Raw genomic sequence first — 24,333 nt, forward strand, 5'->3', positions numbered from 1 at the left:
CCTTTATGGATAGTGCCGGCTGAAGTGATAAAGTTAACGGCCAAAACAGTCAAGGAAAAACAACTATCATACAACCAGTTACTAAAAATACAAAGCGGGAAAATAGAATTGAAAACTGCAGAAGAACTAAACTATAAATATGATTGGTTTCAAATGCAACAAATAAAAAGTTTGATGGAGAATGATATCAAAGCTGAAGGAATAAGGAAAGAACAAACAGAAATGGAAAGAGTTCTGCTTGGAGATAATGAGAAATTAATTTCAAAAGTGTACAAATTACTTTTACAATGGGCTACAGAAGATGAAGTAGTGAAATCTCAAATGATAAAATGGGCAATTAATGTAAATAAAGAAATAAAGATGGAATCTTGGGAATATCTGTGGAAAAATTCCATGAAACTCGCAACATGTCATAGTATTAAAGAGAACTGTTTTAAGATGATGTATAGATGGTATATGACTCCAAAAAAATTAGCAAAGATGAACAATAAGATGCCAGATAGGTGCTGGAAATGTAAAAAGCATGAAGGTTCTTTCTACCATATGTGGTGGACTTGTGAAAGAGCTAAAATGTTTTGGCAAATGATTCAACAAGAGATATCTAAGATCCTGGGATATGAATTCAATAAAGAGGCAGAGACTTTTCTGCTGGGATTACAAATGGAAAAATTTCCAAAAGAAGATAGAACATTAATATGGTACTTGCTCTCAGCTGCTAGGACATTGTATGCGCAGTTGTGGAAGCAAGAAAAAATACCAGAAAAATGGGACTGGATTATGAAAGTTATGTCATGGAGTGAAATGGACAAATTAACAAGAAAATTAAGAGACTGTGATTTAGAACTTTTTAACCAAGAGTGGAAGAAATTCAGAAGATATGTAGAGAAAGAGTGGAAAATAAAAGGACATTGGACAATTTTTGAGGATTAAGATTTTTAAGATAACAATATAACTCTTGAAGGGGGTTCTTCTTCCCTATGTTTCTTTTTTGTTTCGTTTTTTTTCTTGATAGTTAAGGGTACCTTTAATATCTGTTTTTTTAAAGAAAATAACACTGGCGGGGGTCAAGTAATTGGGGGAGGGGTGGGAGAAAGTAAGATGTGGGGTAGAATGATGGTCTTTTTCTTAATATATATTAAGCTTTTTATAAGTTGTAGTTATAGTTCTACTACCATATGTTACTAATAAAAAATTGTTTATTCACGAAGGACAACCTCTGCCAGAGCTATGGCTGACCCAAGGCCATGCTAGCAGGTGCAAGTGGAGGAGTGGGGAATCAAATCAGGTTCTCCCAAATAAGAGTCCACACACTTAACCACTACACCAAACTGGCTCTCTGAGAACCCCTTGGTGGAAAACAACCAAGACTGCCATCCCATAAGACTAAGGAGTTGCTTTGATCTGTTTTTCTTCTTTTTTGGGGGGGGAAGGAACATCTGGACTACACTCTCTTTCTGCTGTGGCCAACCAAACTGTCACAATATGAGCTTCCAGAACTTTTTATCAGGATGAATGCACAGCACCCAAAAAACAGGGAGGGGGGAGGGGGGGGAGAAACTGTTTCAAGGCCATCAAGTATAAAAAGGTAAAGGTAGTCCCCAGTTGTTTTTGACTCTGGGGTGACGTTGCTTTCACAACGTTTTCACGGCAGACTTTTTACGGGGTGGTTTGCCATTGCCTTCCCCAGTCTTCTACACTTTCCCCCCAGCAAGCTGGGGACTCCTTTGACCAACCTCGGAAGGATGGAAGACTGAGTCAACCTGGAGCCGGCTACCTGAACCAGCTTCCACTGGGATCGAACTCAGGTCGTGAGCAGAGAGCTCCGACGCAAGTGCTGCAGCTTTACCACTCTGCACCACGGGGCTCCTAAAGGGAAGATCCCCTGTGCAAGCACCAGTTGTTTCCGACTCTTGGGTGATGTTGCTTTCACAACGTTTTCACGGCAGACTTTTTATGGGGTGGTTTGCCATTGCCTTCCCCAGTCCTCTACACTTTCCCCCCAGCAAGCTGGGGACTCCTTTTACCGACCTCGGAAGGATGGAAGGCTGAGTCAACCTGGAGCCGGCTACCTGAACCAGCTTCCGCAGGGATCGAACTCAGGTCATGAGCAGAGCTTAGGACTGCAGTACTGCAGCTTTACCGCTCTGCGCCACGGGGCTCATCAAGTATACCTTTACAGAAAAGCTCTCGTGGTCTGAATGGGGCTGAAACATGCCTTCGGGGCGTGTTGAACCATGGAACGCGGATATATCGCCTTAGGCTGCCTACGTCTTACAGCAGTCCGAGCCAGCCTGTTTCGCATGTAAGATGAATGTGTATATTGTGAAACCACAATTATACCTTAACAGAGACACTGCTTTTAAATAGGTGCGGTGGAAAACGCCGCCAGTTCGCAGCTGACTTACGGCAACCTCATAGGGCTTTCAAGACTCCGTTCCTAAGTGCAAGAGAAAGAGCCATAGCTTTGTTTCTTCCCTTTCTTTTTTCTTTTTAAAAAGGAAGGTCTTTCACTGACTGCTACCGCGAGCAGAGCTGACGCACGGCAGACGAATGCCAGCGGAGGGATTCGCTCAGCCACAACAACGCTGAGCAAAGAGAGCGGGGAGAGGAGGGAGAGAGCTCGGCTAGCCATTAAAACTTCGGCAGATCGCCACTCAGAAACAGCACGGTTTCTAAGCACAGCCCTTAATTAGAAGAAGTTGCACCTCTCAGGGTGTTTGGCCAATTCAGGCTCTTCTTTCAGGCTTCTCGCTTCCAAGTATTAGACTGGCTGGGCCCATTACACCTGCGAGATTGACCGGAAGAAGAGCACTGACATAAGACGGCATGCAAGGGTGTCAAACTCCTATCAGGCCCCCAGAGCAACTGGCTCTTCTCTGCTTCCTTCTCCCTCTCCCTTGCTTCCTTCTGCATCTCAGCTTGCGTTGCAAGGCTCGCTCAATCGCACAGGAGCTACCGAGCAAAACCTCGATTGTCTCCATTGGTTGAGGCTCTTCCCCCTCCCGGTCCCCCGAGGAAGGAGGGAAAGAGCCGGAGCTTCCTTTGCCCAGTTCCCCGGATCCCATGGGAGAGGTACAAAGAAAGCACCTTTATGACCAATGAGAGCGAACGTTTCGAGCATGTTTTATTTTAAGGGTTTAAAAAAAAAAATCAATCCTTAGTTGTGTTTGTATCCTTTAAAACGTTTATCTCTCTGCTACCTGATCTTAAATAGGTACGCACATGGCCCGGCCCAAAGCAGCCCAGCTCGGCAAGGTCAAATTTAGCTTAGATCTGGCCCTCATAACAATTGAGTTCGACACCCGTTACAGCGACTCAGTTGCGTCAGGAACAAGTCCCTAACAGCTATGACCGTTGTTTTTACTGGTATTATTTTCTTTGCTTGCTCACGTCCCATTATCATCCTGCTACTGCTGTTGCATTGATACGATGCGCTAACTCCATACTGCAAGCGCAGCCACGAATACCAGCCCAGTCGATTTGGTAGCCGTTTGGTATTTTGTGTCCTGTGGTATGTTCCAGGCCGGCGGGGGGAAGACGCCGCTAATCTAGTCTCCCTGGGGAACGCTGATAGGAACCAACTGAACTGGAGTGCCTGGGATCTGACCTTCACTGGGAGCAACGCTGAGGCCTAGGAAAAGAGCTTTCGTTTAATTCAAAAGACTTTTAGTGGGCCGGGGAAAAGGGGAGCGTTACGCTGTGACTTATAAATGCCAAGGATCACAGAACAGAATCACAGAGTTGGAAGGGACCTCCAGGGTCATCTAGTCCAACCCCCTGCACCATGCAGGAAACTCACAAATAAAAAGGTAAAGGTCCCCTGTGCAAGCAACAGTCGTTTCCGACTTTCGCAACGTTTTCACGGCACGCTTTTTGTTGTGGGGTGGGTTTGCCATTGCCTTCCCCAGTCATCTACGCTTCCCCCCACAGCAAGCTGGGTACTCATATTACCGACCTCGGAAGGATGGAAGGCAGAGTAAGCCTCGAGCCGGCTACCTGAAAACCCAGTTTCCGCCGGGATCGAACACAGGTCGTGAGCAGAGCTTAGGACTGCAGTACTGCAGCTTTACCACTCTGCGCCACGGGGCTCACAAATACCTCCCCCTAAATTCACAGGATCCGCATTGCTGTCAAATGGCCATCTAGCCTCTATTTAAAAACCTCCAAGGAAGGAGAGCCCACCACCTCCCGAGGAGGAAGCCTCTTCCACTGAGGAACCGCTCTAACAGTCAGGAAGTCCTTCCTGATGTTGAGCTGGAAACTCTTTCAATGTAATTTCAACCCATTGGTTCTGGTCCTACCTTCTGGGGTTGGCCAGATCAATTCAGTCTGGCAAGACCCCATCTTGCAACGCATGTCGTTAGTGGGTGCGTCAAGCCTCATCATTAAAAGCTTCTTTTGAACCAACCGAAGGAGCCTCACGATTGAACTTGGGTAACACTTTACAAGTTGTAGAGCAGGGGTGTCAAACTCACTGGTTATGAGGGTCGGATCTGACATAAACGAGACCTTGTTGGGCCGGGCCATATCAGACTGGGCCGTGTGTGTTCCTATTTAAGATTAGGTAGCAGAGATATAAACTTTATAAAGGACACAAGCACAATTAATGATTTAAAAACAAACAAACCTTCAAGCATGCTTAAAACATTAGCTCTCGTTCGTCTTAAAGGTGCTTCCTTTGTATTTCTCCCACGGGATCCAGGGAACGGGGCAAAGGAAGCTCTGGCTCTTTCCTTCCCCGGGGGATGAGGAGTGGGGAAGAGCCTCAGCCAAAAGAAGGAAGAGAGGCTTGGCTCCGTAGCCCTACTGTGCGATTGAGAGAGCCTGGCAAAGCAAGCTCTCCCTCCCCCCCCCTTCCTCCCTGAGGAGCCACAGCCAATGGAGAAAATAGAGGTTTTGCTCTGTAGCTCCTGTGCAATTGAGCAAGCCTTGCAAAGCAAGCTGTGATGCAGAAGGGGGTAAGACAGAGGGAGGAGGAAGCAGACAACAGCCAGCTTTTGAGGGTGTACCGCTGAAAGCGGCCCACAGAGTCAGGAGCTTGGGGGTTCTTCTGGAGCCTTCATTGTCAATGGAGGCACAGATAGCGGCCACTGCCAAGTCCGCGTTTTTTCATCTTCGACGGGCGAAGCAGTTGGCCCCCTTCCTTGGGTGCCAGGACCTAGCAACGGTGATCCATGCTACGGTCACCTCGAGACTGGACTACTGTAACGCCCTCTACATGGGGCTGCCCCTGTGCCGAACTCGGCGGCTGCAGCTGGTGCAGAACACGGCGGCTAGGCTGCTGTTGGGGCTCCCAAGATGGGAGCACATACAGCCGGGGCTGCGCGGACTGCACTGGCTGCCGGTGGCGTACCAAGTTCGTTACAGGGTGCTGGTTATTACCTTTAAAGCCCTATATGGCCGAGGACCTGTCTACTTGAGGGACCGTCTCGCCCCGTATGAACCCCAGAGAGCGCTGAGGTCAGCTGGAAAGAACCAGCTGAATATCCCTGGGCCAAGGGAGGCCAGATTGAAGTCCACCCGGGATCGGGCCTTCTCTATAGCGGCCCCCCCTACTGTGGAACCAACTCCCGGAGGAGGTACGGGCCCTGCGATGCTTAGATCAATTCCGCAGGGCTTGTAAGACCCACCTCTTTAAAACAGCCTTCACTTAATACCGAGCCAAGAAAGCCCTGCTGGATATGTTCTATGTTTTATGTTTTAATCACTGGATTTTATGAAAGATCTTAACTACAGCACCATAATCTTAATGTCTAATGTAATTTAATGATTTTAAGGTTGATTTTATAACTGGAATTGTATATGAATTTAAAACTGGAATTTATAATTGATTATTGCACATGGTTTTATTGTAGATTGTATTTACATGTTGTGAGCCGCCCTGAGCCTGCTTGCGGGGAGGGCGGGATATAAATAAAAAGTTATTATTATTATTATTGCTCGGGGGCCTGATAGGAGCCTTCCAGGGGCCAGATGCGGCCCTCAGGCCGCATGTTTGGCACCCCCGTAGAGCATCTGCTTGGCATGCAGAAGGTCCCGGGTGCAATCCTCAGCATTCCCAGTTAAAAGGTCTGGCAGGAGGTGATGGGAAAGACCTCTGCCTGAGACCATGGAGAGCCGCTGCCAGCCTGGGTAAACAATACTGACTTTAATGAACCAAGGGTATGATTCAGTAGAAGGCAACTTTGTGTGTTTAACTGTAATCAAGAACAAATTTATTTCCACACGCACCAATCTGCGTTCACAGTTACTTCAAGACGCCGTTCGCTGAGCCCTTAGCACAGCCTCTGCAATCCTCTCGCATCTTTATAAAGCAGAATTAATCTTCGGCTTCCAAGGACTTTCCTCTTCGATACGCGTTGCCCTCACTATGCGTTCCACCACCGCCGGATCACTTAGCTTTTGTCAAACTGTCAAAAGAGGGCGTAGGATTCCGCTGCAGATTCTACACAGATTTCATCAACCCCCTCTGAATCATGTTACTGCAAAGGGGCACAGTTTTCGCCCAAGCAAATAACCACGAAGTGCATGAACATCAGAACCCATCCAGTCCAACACTCTGTGTCACAGAGTGGCCAAAAAAACCAAGTATCATCAGGAGGTCCATCAGTGGACACTAGAAGCCCTCCCACTGTGCCTCCCTCCTGCCAAGCACCCAGAATACAGAGCATCACTGCCACAGACAGAGAGTTCCAGCAATAACCTATGGCTAAAAGCCACTGATGGACTTCTGCTCCATATGCTTATCCAATCCTCTCTTGAAGCTGGCTATGCTTGTAGCCGCCACCACCTCCTGTGGCAGTGAATTCCACGTGTTAATCACCCTTTGGGTGAAGAAGGACTTCCTTTTATCCGTTCTAACCCGACTGCTCAGCAATTTCATCGAGTGCCCGCGAGTTCTCGTATTGTGAGAAAGGAAGAAAAGCACTTCTTTCTCTACCTTCCCCATCCCGTGCACAATCTTGTAAACCTCTATCATGTCACCCCGCAGTCGATGTTTCTCCGAGCCAAAGAGCCCCAAGCGTTTTAACCTTTCTTCATAGGGAAAGCGTTCCAACCCTTTAATCATTCTAGTCGCTGGAATGGTGAAGTATAATACGGTTATGATGGAATGATGCTTATGACACTGATTCCAGGTTTAAGAGATATGCCCAGGGCAAAATCAGTTCCTGCCATGCCTTTAAGTGAAAATATCTCAAATTCTGGGTCCAGAAGTTCAGTGTAATGTCTGGCCAGCTGTTACACAAGAGTTTAGGCCAGGGGTGTCGAACTCCTTTGTTATGAGGGCCGGATCTGACATAAATGAGACATTGTTGGACCAGACCATGTCAGGTTGGGTCGAGCCATGTAGGGCCACACCATGTGTGTTCCTATTTAAGATCAGGTAGCAGAGATAAAAATTTTATAAAGAACACAGACAAACACAAATATATATATTTTTAAAAACTTAAAGCATGCTTAAAATGTTAGCATTCATTGGTCTTAAGGATGCTTTCTTTGTATTTCTCCCATGGGATCCAGGAAACTGGGCAAAGGAAGCTCTGGTTCTTTCCTTCCTTCCCCAAGGGACTGGAGGGGCAGCCTCAGCCAACAGAGGAAGAGATGCTTAGCTCAGTAGCTCTGCTGTGCAATCGAGAGAGCCTGGCAAAGCAAGCTATTCCTCCCCCCTTTCTCCCCAAGAGAGGAGCCTCAGCCAATGGAGAACATAGAGGTTTTGCTCTGCAGCTCCTGTGCGATTGAGCAAGCCTGGCAAAGCAAGCTATTCCTCCCCCTTTCTCCCCAAGACAGGAGCCTCAGCCAATGGAGAACATAGAGGTTTTGCTCTGTAGCTCCTGTGCGATTGAGCAAGCCTGGCAAAGCAAGCTATTCCTCCCCCCTTTCTCCCCAAGAGAGGAGCCTCAGCCAATGGAGAACATAAGAGGTTTTGCTCTGTAGCTCCTGTGCGATTGAGCAAGCCTGGAAAAGCAAGCTATTCCTCCCCCCTTTCTCCCCAAGACAGGAGCCTCAGCCAATGGAGAACATAGAGGTTTTGCCCTGTAGCTCCTGTGCGATTGAACAAGCCTGTGATGCCGAAGGAAACAAGAGAGAAGAAGAAGGAACAGATGACAGCCAGTTGCTCGGGGACCTGATAGGAGCCCTCCGAGGGCCTGATTCGGTCCCCGAACTGCATGTTCAACACCCCTGGTTTAGGCTGCAACTGAGTCCGTCCCATGCTGTCTATGAACGTTAAATAAATGGTATTTAAAGTTGGACAGCAGCGGCCACCCAAACTTCTCCACTGACTATTAACTTCAATAAAACATGGAACGAAGTTGGGAGTCCGGTAGCACTTTTAAGACCGACAAAATTTTATCGCGAATGTAAGCTTTTGTGTGCTAAAGCCACACTTCATCAGACAAAAGTGCTTTTAGCACAGGAAAGCTTACATTCTCGATAAAACTTTGTCGGTCCTAAAGATGTTACCGGACTCCCAACTTTGTTCTATTGCTTCAGACCGACACGGCTGCCCATCGATCTTCAATAAAACATGCTCAGCAGCGGAAGTTTGGATGCTAATTTGAAAGTTCAGTTCACATTGCAGGGTAACTATCTAGCGTGGTGAAAAGGCAATTCGCAGAGAAAAACAATGCAATCGCTAAACGGCCGACCGTATGAACTCACCCTTCAACTAGGGCTGTCACTGCTGTACCTGTTCTGCGGACAGACGGCTCGAGCATCCGAGCTTGCCGTTCTGACTGTGTCGCTCCATTGTTAAATTCACTATTGAAAAAAAAAAAGCCAAAGAAAATGTCATACGTTCAGATATGGATGGTCTTTTTTAAAAGACAGAATGGGGGCAGGAAATTCTGGGTTGGCCTATCTTTATAAGCTTTACCCACTTTCCAGATGATGCTCCAATGCATAACCAATGACACACCACCCATAGGCTTTCATTATGATGTACCATAAGAACATAAGAGAAGCCATATTGGATCAGGCCAGTGGCCCCTCCAGTCCAACACTCTGTGTCACATAAAAGAAGCCATGTTGGATCAGGTCAATGGCCCATCCAGTCCAACACTCTGTATCACACAGTGGCCAAAACACACACACACACATACACTGTGGCTAATAGTCACTGATGGACCTCTGCTCCATATTTTTATCCAATCCTCTCCTGAAGCTGGCTATGCTTGTAGCCGCCACCACCTCCTGTGGCAGTGAATTCCACATGTTAATCACCCTTTGGGTGAAGAAGGACTTCCTTTTATCCGTTTTAACCTGACAGCTCAGCAATTTCATTGAATGCCCACGAGTTCTTGTATTGTGAGAAAGGGAGAAAAGGACTTCTTTCTCTACTGTCTCCATCCCATGCATAATCTTGTAAACCTCTATCATGTCACCCCGCAGTCGACGTTTCTCCAAGCTAAAGAGCCCCAAGCGTTTCAACCTTTCTTCATAGGAAAAGTGTTCCAAACCTTTAATCATTCTAGTTGCCCTTTTCTGCACTTTTTCCAATGCTACAATATCCTTTTTGAGGTGCGGCGACCAGAACTGCACACAGTACTCCAAATGAGACCGCACCATCGATTTATACAGGGGCATTATGATACTGGCTGATTTGTTTTCAATTCCCTTCCTAATAATTCCCAGCATGGCGTTGGCCTTTTTTATTGCGATCACACACTGTCTTGACATTTTCAGTGAGTTATCTACCAGCCAATGGGATGGATCCAGCCAGGTATTTGGGCTCAATCTTCTCCAATTCCCATCTTTACTACTGCCCTTGTCCCGCATAGCATCTTTCAATGCAGGTCCCATTTTCCCCAACTGCAGTTTGGGGTCATCAAAGGGAGCCAGTTTGATGCAGTAATTAAATGTGTGGACTCTTATCTGGGAGAACCGGGTTTGAGTCCCCACTCCTCCATTTGCAGCTGCTGGAGTGGCCTTGGGTCAGCCATAGCTATCGCAGGCGTTGTCCTTGAAAGGGCAGCTGCTGTGAGAGCCCTCTCAGCCCCACCTACCTCACATGGTGTCTGCTGTGGGAGGAGAAAATATAGGAGATTGTAAGTCGCTCCAAGTCTCTGATTCAGAGAGAAGAGTGGGGTATAAATCTGCAGTCTTCTTCTTCCCCCATCTCCCTTTTTCACCAGTGAAAAGATGGCTGGATCTAACCCAATATATAGATGTACAGACACAGTTTTCTTTGCACAGCTTGCAAGGAACTCAACACTGACATCAATTCATCTCATGAATAATCCCTTTGTCAGCCTCCCTACTGGATTAAGATCATGTTATATACGTAGGGAATCTACAGAAATCTGCACCATGAAAATTCAGGAAAGGCACTGATTTTTTTTTTTTTAAACCCTGGTCATGTTGTTTTGCTCTTGGGGGAAAAAGAGACAGCAACAGAATCTTAATGATTTCTCTGTTGCCCTATCATCCAAGTGACGCTATTTACAGCAAATATCAACTTAAGTCTTATGTGGGTCCACTCCATTGAGTAAAATGGCCCTTCTCACTGGTAAGAATGAACATATGAAGCTGCCTTATACTGAATCAAACCCTCGGTCAATCAAAGTCAGTATTGTCTACTCAGACTGTCTATTCAGATTATCTACTCAGCCTGGCAGCGGCTTTCCAGGGTCTCAAACTGAGGTTTTTCACGCCTCCTTGCCTGGACCCTTTTTAGTTGGAGATGCCGGGGATTGAACCTAGGACCTTCTACTTAACATGAAGATGTTCTACCACTGAGCCACTGTTCCTCCCCTGCACAGCACTGGCTCCTTCACCCAGTCACGGGCTTGCACAGCAAAAGACGCGTGATTTTTCTCACAAGGGCATATCCGTTTTGCTCTTACTACAGTGGTTCTTAACTTTGTTGTACTGAAGAATCCTTTGCAAACCACATCTCTTTGCATCACGGCCACTAAGAATGAAAAAAATAAACTACGGCATGCATGTATGTTCTGCATTCATAATCCATATACTCAGGGAAGAACTATGGACTTTGGTGAAGGAATGTAGGACATTTTAACTTCCAACTGCTTGTATTCTGTCTTTTTAGCAAACTGGGAGAATGGGTGGGAAGGAACGTGCAATTTTTGAGACACTTTTCCAGGCATACAGACTGACGGCTTTGATTCTCCTGTAAAAACTGGATAAACAAAACTTGCTTTGTTAAATACAAGCTTATATTCTACATCTCAAACTGAAAAATGTGTAGCCTCTCCAACATGCTGTGGAAACAATGAAACCTGAAGGTCCTTAATCTTCTACATGGGGCTGTCCATGTCTCGAATTCGGAAACTGCAGCTGGTGCAGAATGCAGCGGCCAGGCTGTTATTGGGTCTCCCTAGCCGGGACCATATACAGCAGGGACTGCGGAGACTGCTCTGGCTTCCGATAATGTTCCGGATTCGCTACAAGGTGCCGGTTATCACCTTTAAAGCCCTATATGGCCGAGGACCTGCCTACCTTAGGGACCGTCTCTCCCCATATATTCCCCGGAGGGTACTTAGATCAGGATTGCACAACCTATTAGTAAGCCCCGGGCCGAGGGAGGCGAAATTGAAGGCTGCTAGAGAAAGAGCCTTCTCTATTGCGGCCCCCCCACTGGTGGAACCAACTCCCAGACGATGTTAGAGCCTTGCGGGACCTTGCCCAGTTCCGCTAGGCCTGCAAAACAGCACTATTTCGAATGGCCTTCGACCAAAATGCGTAGATGCCAAACATCGCTGAAGAATCACACGATGTTAGCAACAAACGGTTGTTTTAAAACTGCACTAATAATTTTAAATTGTAACCTGTTTTAACTTTTAATGGACTTGTGATTGTTTTTATTGTTTTATTGTTAGAAGAAGAAGAAGATAGAAGATATTGGATTTATATCCCGCCCTCCACTCCGAAGAGTCTCAGAGCGGCTCACAATCTCCTTTCCCTTCCTCCCCCACAACAGACACCCTGTGAGGTGGGTGGGGCTGGAGAGGGCTCTCACAGCAGCCGCCCTTTCAAGGACAACCTCTGCCAGGGCTATGGCTGACCCAAGCCCATGCTAGCAGGAGCAAGTGGAGGAGTGGGGAATCAAACCCGGTTCTCCCAGATAAGAGTCCGCACACTGAACCACTACACCAAACTGGCTCTCTGGCATTGTTGACATATGATGTAGTTAGCCGCCCTGAGCCTGCTTCGGCAGGGAGGGCGGGATATAAATATGAAAAATAAATAAATAATAAATAAATTCTTTCACTGTACTCTTAGGAACCATCTGAAAGGGCATGAAGGGCTGCCGGTGCTCGCACAACCGGAGTTTAAGAACTATAGTTAAGCAGGTATAAAATCTTCTTGAAACGACCTTAATAATACAGAAGATCCAATCAGTCGGTCCTAAGGGAAATCAACCCTGACTGGTCCCTGGAAGGTGAGATGCTGAGGCTGAAGCTCAAATAACTTTGGCCACCCAATGAGAAGGGAGCACTCCCGGGAGAAGATCCTGATGTTGGGAAAGACAGAAGGCAAAAGAAGAAGGGGACGGCAAAAGAGGAGATGGCTGGACAGCGTTACTGATGTAACTAATGTAAATTAGAGCGGACTTCGGAGGACGGCGGAAGACAGGAGGGCCTGGCGTGACTTGGTTCATGGGGTCGCAAAGCATCAGCCTCGACAGTTGGACTGAACAACAACAAACACGGAATGATGGCAGTTTTACACAGACAGTTTGTGGCAAATGGGCACCAGGCGGCTTCAAGTTACTCTCTCATCTAGAATGCAAGCGACTTACATTCCAAGTGAGAGCATTCCAAGAAACACAATACTTCCTGGTTTCTTTGCCTTCATTGAACGAGAGCTGCAAATAGCCACTCGATGGAAGGAAGAGTGAGCACATGTGGATGTGGCAGCCGACAGAAAATCACTATTTCCTGCGGGCAGGGGGTGGGGAATGGGGGCCTGCCACCCCAGAAATCAACTTTAGTCCTCTTTATCTGATGATTTATATTCCACTCTCCCCCACAATTGTGGGCTCAAGAGCGGATTACAACATAAATTAGCAGGTTAGAAACAATTAAAATTCAAAATGGACAATTCAAAGAGTTGACCAGGGTTTTTGTAGCAGGAACTCCTTTGCATATTAGGCCTCACACCCCTGATGTAGCCAATCCTCCTGGAGCTTACAGCAGGCCCTGTGAGAAGAGCCCTGTAAGGAATTCTAGCAGGACCTCCTTTGCCTATTAGGCCACACACCCCTGATGTAGCCAATCCTCCTGGAGCTTACAGTAGGCCCTGTGAGAAGAGCCTTGTAAGGAATTCTAGCAGGACCTCCTTTGCCTATTAGGCCACACACCCCTGATGTAGCCAATCCTCCTGGAGCTTTCAGCAGGCCCTATGAGAAGAGCCCTGTCAGGAATTCTAGCAGGACCTCCTTTGCATATTAGGCCACACACCCCTGATGCAGCGAATCCTCCTGGAGCTTACAGCAGGCCCTGTGAGAAGAGCCCTGTAAGGAATTCTAGCAGGACCTCCTTTGCCTATTAGGCCACACACCCCTGATGTAGCCAATCCTCCTGGAGCTGACAGCAGGCCCTGTGAGAAGAGCCCTGTAAGGAATTCCAGCAGGACCTCCTTTGCCTATTAGGCCACACTACCCTGATGTAGCCAATCTCCTGGAGCTTACAGCAGGCCCTGTAAGGAATTCTAGCAGGACCTCCTTTGCATATTAGGCCACACCCTTCTGATGTAGCCAATCCTCCTGGAGCTTACAGTTGGCCCTATACTAAGAGCCCTGTAAGCTCTTGGCGGACTGGCTACATCAGGGGGTGTGGCCTAACATGCAAAGGAGTTCCTGCTTCAAAAAAAGTCCTATATATTAACTATATCACTGATTCCCAGAGAAAGAGGGGAGGGGAACTCCCTGGTCTTACCCATAAGCCTGGTGACACAGTTCCATTTTGCAGGTCCTGCAAGGGCCAGATCTGATTCGGAAGTTCATTCCACAAAGTTGGAGCTATTGCCAAAAATGCTCTAGCTTTAGTTGAGGCCAGGTGGCCCCAGGAATGCCATCAGGTTGTTACCTAGGGAGCGTAACACTGTTGGGTAGGGGGCATACCAAGGGAGACAGTCCTGAAGATATGCTGGTCTCAGACAGTCAAGGCCTTTGAGACCTGTCCTATTACCCCTCCCTCGTTAAAAAAAAAAGAAGTAAAAAAAGTAGGAGTCATAGGAATAATGTGCACGCACAGACACATATGATCACACTGCATGTTGCTCCTTGCACTTGTCTGGTGCGTGCATGCTACATGATCCTGGGAGCCAGTTTGGTGTAGGAGAGCCAGTTTGGTGTAGGTACAGGGGTGGCCAACGGTAGCTCTCCAGATGTTTTTTTGCCTACAACTCCCATCAGCCCCAGCCATTGCCCATGGTGGCTGGGGCTGATGGGAGCTGTAGGCAAAAAACATCTGGAGAGCTACCGTTGGCCACCCCTGGTGTAGTGGTTAAGTGTGCGGACTCTTATCTGGGAGAACCGGGTTTGATTCCCCACTCCTCCACTTGCAGTTGCCGGAATGGCCTTGGGTCAGCCACAGTGGTTAAGTGAGTGGACTCTTATCTGCGAGAACTGGGTTTGATTCCCCACTCCTCCACTTTCACCTGCTAGAGTGGCCTTGGGTCAGCCATAGCTCTCGCAGGAGTTGTCCTTGAAAGGGCAGCTGCTGGGAGAGCCCTCTCAGCCCCACCCACCTCACAGGGTGTCTGTTGTGGGGGGAGAAGATATAGGAGATTGCGAGCCGCTCTGAGTCTCTGATTCAGAAAGATGGGCGGGGTATAAATCTGCAGTCTTCAGTCTTCTACTATATCCCATTGAACATTACACTGTCATCATCAAGATCTGAACCAGTGATCAGGAGTATCTCCAGACAACCTGCAAGCAGACAGGTGGGCTCTTGCCTTTATTAAGGCCATCAACATGCCACAAGCCTAGAATGTATTGGCAGGTGAAGCACCAGTTTGTGTACTAGTAATATTTAACGAGGAGAGTTTTTACCCCAGACCATCAAAAAGACAAACAAGTCAACCGAATAAATCTACCTAAACCAGGGGGTGTCAAACATGTGGCCCAGGGCCCGAAACAGGCCCCTGGAGGGCTCCTATCAGGCCCCCAGAGCAACTGGCTGCCATCTGCTTCCTTCTCCCTCTCTCTTGCTTCCTTCTGCATCTCAGCTTGTTTTGCAAGGCTTGCTCAATCGCGCAGCAGAGCTACAGAGCAAAACCTCATTTTTCTCCATTGGTTAAGGCTCTTTCCCCTCCTGGTCCTCTGAGGAGGGAGGGAAAGAGCCAGAGGTCCCTTTGCCCGGTTCGTGGATCCCATGGGAGAAATACAAAGAAACCCCCTTTAAGACCAACAAGTGCTAATGTATGAAATATGTTTTACGTTAAGGGTTTATAGCTATCTATCTATCTATCTATCTATCTATCCATCCATCCATCCATCCATCCATCCATCCATCCATCCATCCATCCATCCATCCATCCATCCATCCATCCATCCATCCATCCATCCATCCACCCACCTATCTATCCATCCATCCACCCACCCACCTACCCACCTACCTACCTATCCATCCATCCATCTATCCATTCATCCATCCACCTATCCACCCACCCATCCAGTCGCATTTATATCCTTTAAAAAGTTTATATCTCTGCTACCTAATTTTAAATAGGTACACACATGGCCCGGCCTGACATGGCCTCATTTATGTCCGATCCAGCCCTCATTACAAATGAGTTCGATATCCCTGACCTAAACTCTCCCTAGAAGCTAAAATGACTATCATGCTTTGGCCACATTATGAGAAGCTAAGAGTCACCAGAAAAGGCAACCACGTTAGGAAAAGTTGAAGGCAGAAGGAAAAGAAGACCCAACCTGAGATGGACTGACTCAATGAAGGAAGCCATGGCCCCCACTCTGTAAGATCTGAGGAAGGCTATTAACAATTTGACGTTAACTCATCGGGTCGCCCTAGGTCTGCGGCAACTCGATGGCAACTAACACACACAATATTTGTGGGCTACCTTGAAAGGCTGCATTGTGAACGTACAACTGACAATCTCATTAGCAACCACCAAACAGATAGGCATGTTACCATGATGAACCAAGTCACGGTCAGTGAAGCTCTGCGTTCTTCTCACAATGTTTGTGCAACTCTCAGTGGAAGAAGCCAATCAGAAAATTTTTTGGAGAGTACTGGCAACGGCTGACAGAATCTGCACTCGAAGCTCAGCCGTGTCAACCGGTTGGCGTTGCAAAAGATATGGCTATATTTAATAAATCTAGCTTTGAAAAGCATTCTCATAAATGATTCTTCCATCACGCTAACCAACGGCCCAAGAGACGAGGTTCAAAATTTGTGCTGGGTGGCATGTTGATGGCCTGAACAGAGGAAAGGTTAAAACGCTTGGGGCTCTTCAGCTTGGAGAAACACTGACTGCGGGGTGCCATGATAGAGGTTTACAAGATTATACATGGGACAGAGAAAGCAGAGAAAGTCCTTTTCTCCCTTTCTCACAATACGAGAACTTGTTCCATGAAATTGCTGAGCAGTCGGGTTAGAACTGATAAAAGCAAGTACTTCTTCATCCAAAGAATGATCAACACATGGAATTCACTGCCGCAGGAGGTGGCGGCTGCAAGCATCGCCAGCTTCATGAGGAGATTAGATAAGCATATGGAGCGGAGGTCCATCAGTGGCTATTAGCCACAGCATATTGCTGGAACTCTCTGCGTGGGGCAATGATGCTCTGTATTCTTGGTGCTTGGGGAGGGCACAGTGAGAGGGCTTCTAGCCCCACTGGTGGACCTCCTGATGGCACTTGGGGTTTTTTGGCCACTGTGTGACACAGAGCATTGGACTGGATGGGACATTGGCCTGATCCAACAAGGCTTCTCTTATGTTCTTATGAGAGAGCCACCTATTTATAGGTTTTCTGGAGATACTCCTAATCACTGGTTCTTTACAAATCGTGAAACGGACTCAAAACTAGATTTCGGATTAAAATTTTCCTGCTAGTTTATGATCCTTTATTATAGCCATATTTGCTCTGAGTTAGAGTACTTCCAGGAGTCTGCTGAATAGTTCACCTGGAGCTATTTTCTCTTATGTTTATTCAAGAACATTTGCTCTTTGCTGTAACACAATGGTCCAAATGCCATTCTTTTAAGAGGTTGTGAAGGAACATGATAAACTATGAATGGGCCTGCCCTTCAGAATAAGCGAGCTGGCCCTAATCCATCTCCAGAGCCAGTTTGGTGTAGTGGTTAAGTGTGCGGACTCTTATCTGGGAGAACCGGGTTTGATTCCCCACTCTTCCACTTGCTACAATGGCCTTGGCTCAGCCATAGCTCTGGCAGAGGTTGTCCTTGAAAGGGCAGCTGCTGTGAGAGCCCTCTCAGCCCCACCCACCTCACAGGGTGTCTGTTTGGGGGGGGGAGATATAGGAGATTGTAAGCCGCTCTGAGTCTCTGATTCAGAGAGAAGGGCGGGCTATAAATCTGCAGTCTTCTTCTCCCTCTCTAATATTCTTGGCGACAACAAGATCTAAAATAGTACTGTTGGGATTCCAGCAAAATTTGTAGGTATATGCTGCCCAACACACCATGAAGGTTTATTATACACAGGAAAATACCTCTAGTAATAGTAACTTGGGGAGGAAAGCTGCAATGGCCCTGCTGATGGACTTCCTGATGACACTTGGGTTTGGCCACTGTGTGACCTAGTGTTGGACTGGATGGGCCACTAGCTGATCCAACATGGCTTCTCTTATGTTCTTAACAGCCAGAGAGCTGGTGAAACAGAGAATATCAGACAGAATGATCCTACCACAAAATGGCATGCCCTTATAGAACCGGTTAACAGAAAGCACCCATGCCATACTTATACCAGCTGGAAAATCACGAGTACAGGAGAATTTTTACCCTCATGAGGTGGGACACTCTCCCTTCTGCAGTCTTGGAGAGCAGATACAACAAAATATCTTTTGAAGATCATATATGCCCCTGCTGTAATGATGGGATAGAATCCTTAGTGCACGTCCTGTATGACTGCAAGGTGTACAGCAGTCACCGTGAAATCCTTCCTTTGCTTGCAATCTTGCCGACCACTCTTAATCAAAAAATGCAACGACTGAAGGATCTTCTGAATGACAGGAACCCTAGGGTTATACTCAAATTAGCTCAATCTGGCTGGCTTGCCACCAGAACTAGAAAGTCATTCGTGGCTCTGAAGGGGAACAACGAGGCATTTTCTTTCTCTCTCTCTCTTAGTTGGTGGTTTTGAAAATGTTTAATCCCATTATAAAATGTATATATGTGTTATAATCGATTGTAGCAATTTTACCTCTGTTCTCTCAGCACAACTTACCAGCGTTGGCGTTATCTGTATTGTTTTTGCTGGCTTCTGGTGTGAATAAACTTAAACTATGTTCTTAATACCATTTCAACTAGTGGCAGAGCAGCTCTGTTCAGCTCACCTTAGATTCCAATCTGAATCTGGGGAGGGACGGTGGCTCAGTGGTAGAGCATCTGCTTGGTAAGCAGAAGGTCCCAGGTGCAATCCCCGGCATCTCCAACTAAAAAGGGTCCAGGCAAATAGGTGTGAAAAACCTCAGCTTGAGACCCTGGAGAGCCACTGCCAGTCTGAGTAGACAATACTGACTTTGATGGACCGAGGGTCTGATTCAGTATAAGGCAGCTTCATATGTTCATTAGGGAGAGAGGGTGGCTCAGTGGTAGAGCATCTGCTTCATAAGCAGAAGGTCCCAGGTTCAATCCCCGGCATCGCCAACTAAAAAGGGTCCAGGAAAAGAGGCGTGAAAAACCTCAGCTTGAGACCCTGGAGAGCCACTGCCAGTCTGAGTAGACAATACTGACTTTGATGGACTGAGGGTCTGATTCAGTATAAGGCAGCTTCATATGTTCATATGAACAACCTCAACTACACGAGGATAAACTTAGTAGAAAGTTTAGAAAAGAAAGGACCGGTGAAAATAAGGCGAGAAGAAATTAACTCCAACCATTTGCTTCTTCTGGGGGAAACAAAGCTTTGTCCTGAAGCCGCGCAAGCTCTTTCCTCCAAATGCAGCAGAGTCATTATCGTTTTGCTCTCAGTCCGATCAATGGCTGGTCTATAACAGGAGCGGCCAAACTGCGACTCAGGAGCCGCATGTGGCTCTATCACACATATTGTGTGGCTCCCAGATGTTGAGAAGGAACTTAATGAAGGCTTCCTCTCAAGTAAGCAAGCTTAGCGCTGGGACCTCGGCCAGCCTCTGAGCACTGACCCATAGGTAGGCGACTATTTCTGCCGTGTGTGAAGCGTGGAAGGAGGGGGTAGCAGGCAGGCCTGCAAGCTCTTCTTCACCACAGGGGTCCCCCAGAAGCCTAGACTGGGAAAAGAGAGTGCAAGAGCTGAGGGAACCACTAGAAGGAGGGACAGAATTAAATAGGGTGGGCCGCAGGGTTCCCACTCAGTTTCATAGCTCTTGTAAGGAACTGTATTTACTAACCTTGGTGTCAAGGCAAAGAGATGCATAATGATGCAAAAAGTAGTCAGTGATTTATATGGCGCATGGGAGTTTCCTTCTCCAGCTGGTGCCAAAAAACAATTTCCTAACCTTTTCCTATACTGATCTTATGGGAACTGTTATTCCCAGCTTTTTTTTTTTTTTTTAAGTCTCCTTCTAGTACGGTCATATTGTAAAATGCATACAGTATGTCACAGAAGTGAGTACACCGCCTCACATTTTGTAAATATTTAAGTATATCTTTTCATGTGACAACACTGAAGAAATGACACTTGGCTGCAATGTAAAGCAGTGAGTCTACAGCTTGTATAACAGTGTAAATGTGCTGTCCCCTCAAAATCATACTGTTATACAAGCTGTAGACTCACTACAGGGACGGTGGCTCAGTGGTAGAGCATCTGCTTGGGAAGCAGAAGGTCCCAGGTTCAATCCCTGGCATCTCCAAAAAAGGGTCCAGGCAAATAGGCGTGAAAAAACCTCAGCTTGAGACCCTGGAGAGCCGCTGCCAGTCTGAGAAGACAATACTGACTTTGATGGACAAAGGGTCTGATTCAGTATAAGGCAGCTTCATTTGTATGTTCAAATGTACTTTACATTGTAGCCAAGTCTTATGGAGAGCCAGTTTGGTGTAGTGGTTAAGTGTGCGGACTCTTATCTGGGAGAACCGGGTTTGATTCCCCACTCCTCCACTTGCACCTGCTAGCATGGCTTTGGGTCAGCCATACCTCTGGCAGAGGTTGTCCTTGAAAGGGCAGCTGCTGTGAGAGCCCTCTCCAGCCCCACCCACCTCACAGGGTGACTGTTGTGGGGGAGGAAGGTAAAGGAGATTGTGAGCCGCTCTGAGACTCTTCGGAGTGGAGGGCGGGATATAAATCCAATATCATCTTCTTCTTCTTCTTCTTCTTCTTCTCTCAAACATTTGATGTTTATTCTATGTGGCTCTTACATTAGGCAAGTTGGGCCACCCCTGGTCTATAAGTTGTTTTAAGACCATGCTTTGGAAAAACACCAGGGGTATCACCTCCATAAGCAACAGATCACTTTACTCTACTCATGATGCTGTCTGTTTGACCTAAATCTGTAGTTTTCCACACAGCCTAGACAGGGATGTCGAACTCATTTGTTATGAGGGCCAGATCCAAAATAAATGTGACCTTGTCGGGCCGGGCCATGAGCAGCATAAAATGTAATGCCAGGTAGCGGAGATATAAACTTTATAAAGGACAGACAAAACACAATTAAAGATTTTTAAAAAAATTAAAATACAATACGCTTAAAACATTAGCACTCATTAATCTTAAAGGTGGTTTCTTTGTATTTCTTCTGTGTGATCCCGGGAACTGGACAAAGGAAGCGGTGGCTCTTTCCTTCCTTCCCCAGGGGACCAGGAGGAGGGGAGCCTCAAACTACAGAAGGAAGACAGGCTTGGCTCAGTAGCTCTGCTGTGTGATTGAGAGAGCCTGGAAAAGCAAGCTATTCCTTCCCCCCTTCCTCCCCAAGGGAGGAGCCTCAGCCAGTGGAGAAAACAGGGGCTTCACTTCAATGAAGAAAATTGAGGTTTGCTCTGTAGCTCTACTGTGCGATTGAGCAAACCTTGCAAAGCAAGCTGCGATGCAGAAGGAAGCAAGAGAGAGGGAGAAGGAAGCAGACAACAGCCAGTTGCTCGGGGGCCTGACAGGAGCTCTCTGGGAGCCTGATTTGGCCCCCGGGCTGCATGTTTGACACTCCGGCCTAGGACATTTAAGCTGCCATCTTTTAAAAGCCAAACTTAGATATATAAAAGCTAAGTTCAGGGTTGGAGTTAGGGTGAGAAGGGAAGCCGGCTCTCCGTTCTGCCTGAGGCTCTGGGAAATTACTTTGGCAGCTGACCAGACAATCAATAAATTAGCCCCAGCAGCCAACCTAGAGGTAACATGCTCTACTATGTCCAGCTAGAATGAGAAGTGAAACAGGAGATGAAAGGACGCAATTAGAGCACGGTCTCAACAGGCTTTGCATAAACAAATGAGGGTTAAGAAAACAGACAGTTTCTATTTAGTGCTCAGCCGACAGTACCAAGCCAGTTCTAAGGAGGGGAAATACGTTCGTTACCGTCTGTAGAACATCCTGTACGTTCCTGGAAAGTGCAAAGGCGTTCAAATAAAAGTTAAAGTGGAAACTGAAAAATGCAAACGGTGCGCAACCTCCTAACACATGTTATTGCCAAGTCAGTCTGAAACAACACAGGCTACTAAAAATGCCTTAACGCATGCTGTTAACTACGCAGGGGAAAAGCTAAGACTTTTATTTAGGTCTTCAAGACACACCTTTGATGCTTTCTCATCCGTTAAACAAGGCAAGAGTCAAGTTGCACTTTTAAGACCAACTTTTATTCAGAACGTAAGCTTTCGTGTGCTAAAAACGCACTTCTTCAGACGAGGGGATCAGGTATAGCGGCTTTACCTGATCCCCTCGTCTGAAGACGTGTGTTTTTTTTGCACACAAAAGCTTATGTTCTGAATAAAACGTAGTTGTTCTTAAAGGTGAAACTTGACTCCTGCTTTGTTCAACTGTTTCAGGCCAACACGACTGCCCACTTGGATCTATTCTCATCCATTACTCGCTTATGGACTCAATCCACTGCATGTCTCACTCCCAAATGAGGCTACACAAATTCTTCGTGCTGGTCTTTACAGTGGAAGACGCCCAAAATACCCAACACCTCAACCATCGTTTTTGTGTACAGCATTGGAGGAGTTGTGTCAAACAGAGGCGAAGTTCTAGAACTAATTAAGAAACAAGTAATAGGGGCCAAGTGGAATTCACCAGAGTCCTTAAGACGTGAAACTTGATTTTTTAAAATTAGACATTGAAATCAACCTCCTTACTAGATAATTGCACCTATTAGGCTAACGTCTGCCCCAGGTAGACCTTGGAAGAAGATTAAAGTATAAACGAGCCTTTCCGAAAGCTAATCAGCATCGTTAATCAATGGCAAGTCCAGTCGCATCAACCTTCTCTGACTAAAAACCAGGAGGTAGATAGAGGTGAGCCAGTAAATTCAACCTTTTTTTTTTAAAGCTTTTAACTAAATCTCTTGTGAATAAGAACATAAGAGAAGCCATGTTGGATCAGGCCAATGGCCCTTCCAGTCCAACACTCTGTGTCACATAAGAACATAAGAGAAGCCATGTTGGATCAGGCCAATGGCCCTTCCAGTCCAACACTCTATATCACATAAGAACAGCCATGTTGGATCAGGCCAATGGCCCTTCCAGTCTAACACTCTGTATCACATAAGAACATAAGAGAAGCCATGTTGGATCAGCCCAGTGGCTCATCCAGTCCAACACTCTGTGTCACATAAGAATATAAGAGACGCCATGTTGGATCAGGCCAATGGCCCATCCAGTCCAACACTCTGTGTCACATAAGAACATAAGAGAAGCCATGTTGGATCAGGCCAATGGCCCATCCAGTCCAAAACTCTGTGTCACACAGTGGCCAAAAAACCAGGCGCCATCAGGAGGTCCATCAGTGGGGCCAAAGGGGAGGGACAGTGGCTCAGTGGTAGAGCATCTGCTTGGGAAGCAGAAGGTCCCAGGTTCAATCCCTGGCATCTCCAAAAAAGGGTCCAGGCAAACAGGTGTGCAAAACCTCAGCTTGAGACCCTGGAGAGCTGCTGCCGGTCTGAGAAGACAATACTGACTTTGATGGACCAAGGGTCTGATTCAGTATAAGGCAGCTTCATATGTTCATATATGTTCATATGTATGTCACATAAGAACATAAGAGAAGCCATGTTGGATCAGCCCAGTGGCCCATCCAGTCCAACACTCTGTGTCACATAAGAATATAAGAGAAACCATGTTAGATCAGGCCAACGGCCCATCCAATCCAACACTCTGTGTCACACAGTGGCCAAAAAACCAGGCGCCATCAGGAGGTCCATCAGTGGGGCCAAATGTTCAAGTTAATGTGTTCAACTTAACTCTTGAATGTGTTCACATTAACTTAGCAAATATGGACAGGTCCTCTTACACATCAGTAACTGATTGAAGAACATAAGAGAAGCCATGTTGGATCAGCCCAGTGGCCCATCCAGTCCAACACTCTGTGTCACATAAGAACATAAGAGAAGCCATGTTGGATGAGAACAATGGCCCTTCCAGTCCAACACTCTATGTCACATAAGAACAGCCATGTTGGATCAGGCCAATGGCCCTTCCAGTCTAACACTCTGTGTCACATAAGAACATAAGAGAAGCCATGCTGGATCAGGCCAATGGCCCATCCAGTCCAACACTCTGTGTCACATAAGAACATAAGTGAAGCCATGTTGGATCAGCCCAGTGGCCCATCCAGTCCAACACTTTGTGTCACATAAGAATATAAGAGACGCCATGTTGGATCAGGCCAATGGCCCATCCAGTCCAACACTCTGAGTCACATAAGAACATAAGAGAAGCCATGTTGGATCAGGCCAATGGCCCATCCAGTCCAAAACTCTGTGTCACACAGTGGTCAAAAAACCAGGTGCCATCAGGAGGTCCATCAGCTGGGCCAAATGTTCAAGTTAATGTGTTCAACTTAACTCTTGAATGTGTTCACATTAACTTAGCAAATATGGACAGGTCCTCTTACACATCAGTAACTGATTGAAGAACATAAGAGAAGCCATGCTGAATCAGGCCAATGGCCCATCCAGTCCAACACTCTGTGTCACGTAAGAACATAAGAAAAGCCATGTTGGATAAGAAGAAGAAGATATTGGATTTATATCCCGCCCTCCACTCC

The 24,333-nt window shown here is 46.8% G+C and overlaps 1 protein-coding gene and 1 non-coding gene across 2 annotated transcripts in view; one reads left to right on the forward strand and one right to left on the reverse strand.

Moving 5' to 3' along the window:
* The window catches only part of ARK2N (arkadia (RNF111) N-terminal like PKA signaling regulator 2N), a 196,356-nt gene that overhangs the window by 137,134 nt on the left and 34,889 nt on the right, over positions 1-24,333 (reverse strand). The window contains exon 2 of the mRNA XM_060236212.1: positions 8,662-8,760. The gene's annotated coding sequence lies outside the window, so the exon portion shown is untranslated. The remainder of the gene's footprint in view (positions 1-8,661; positions 8,761-24,333) is intronic.
* TRNAM-CAU (transfer RNA methionine (anticodon CAU)) lies at positions 18,750-18,817 on the forward strand. Its single transcript has one exon. It is a non-coding gene; the product is annotated as a tRNA-Met (tRNA).

The sequence above is a fragment of the Heteronotia binoei genome, chromosome 4 (genome assembly GCF_032191835.1).
Source record: "Heteronotia binoei isolate CCM8104 ecotype False Entrance Well chromosome 4, APGP_CSIRO_Hbin_v1, whole genome shotgun sequence".
NCBI lineage: Eukaryota > Metazoa > Chordata > Lepidosauria > Squamata > Gekkonidae > Heteronotia > Heteronotia binoei.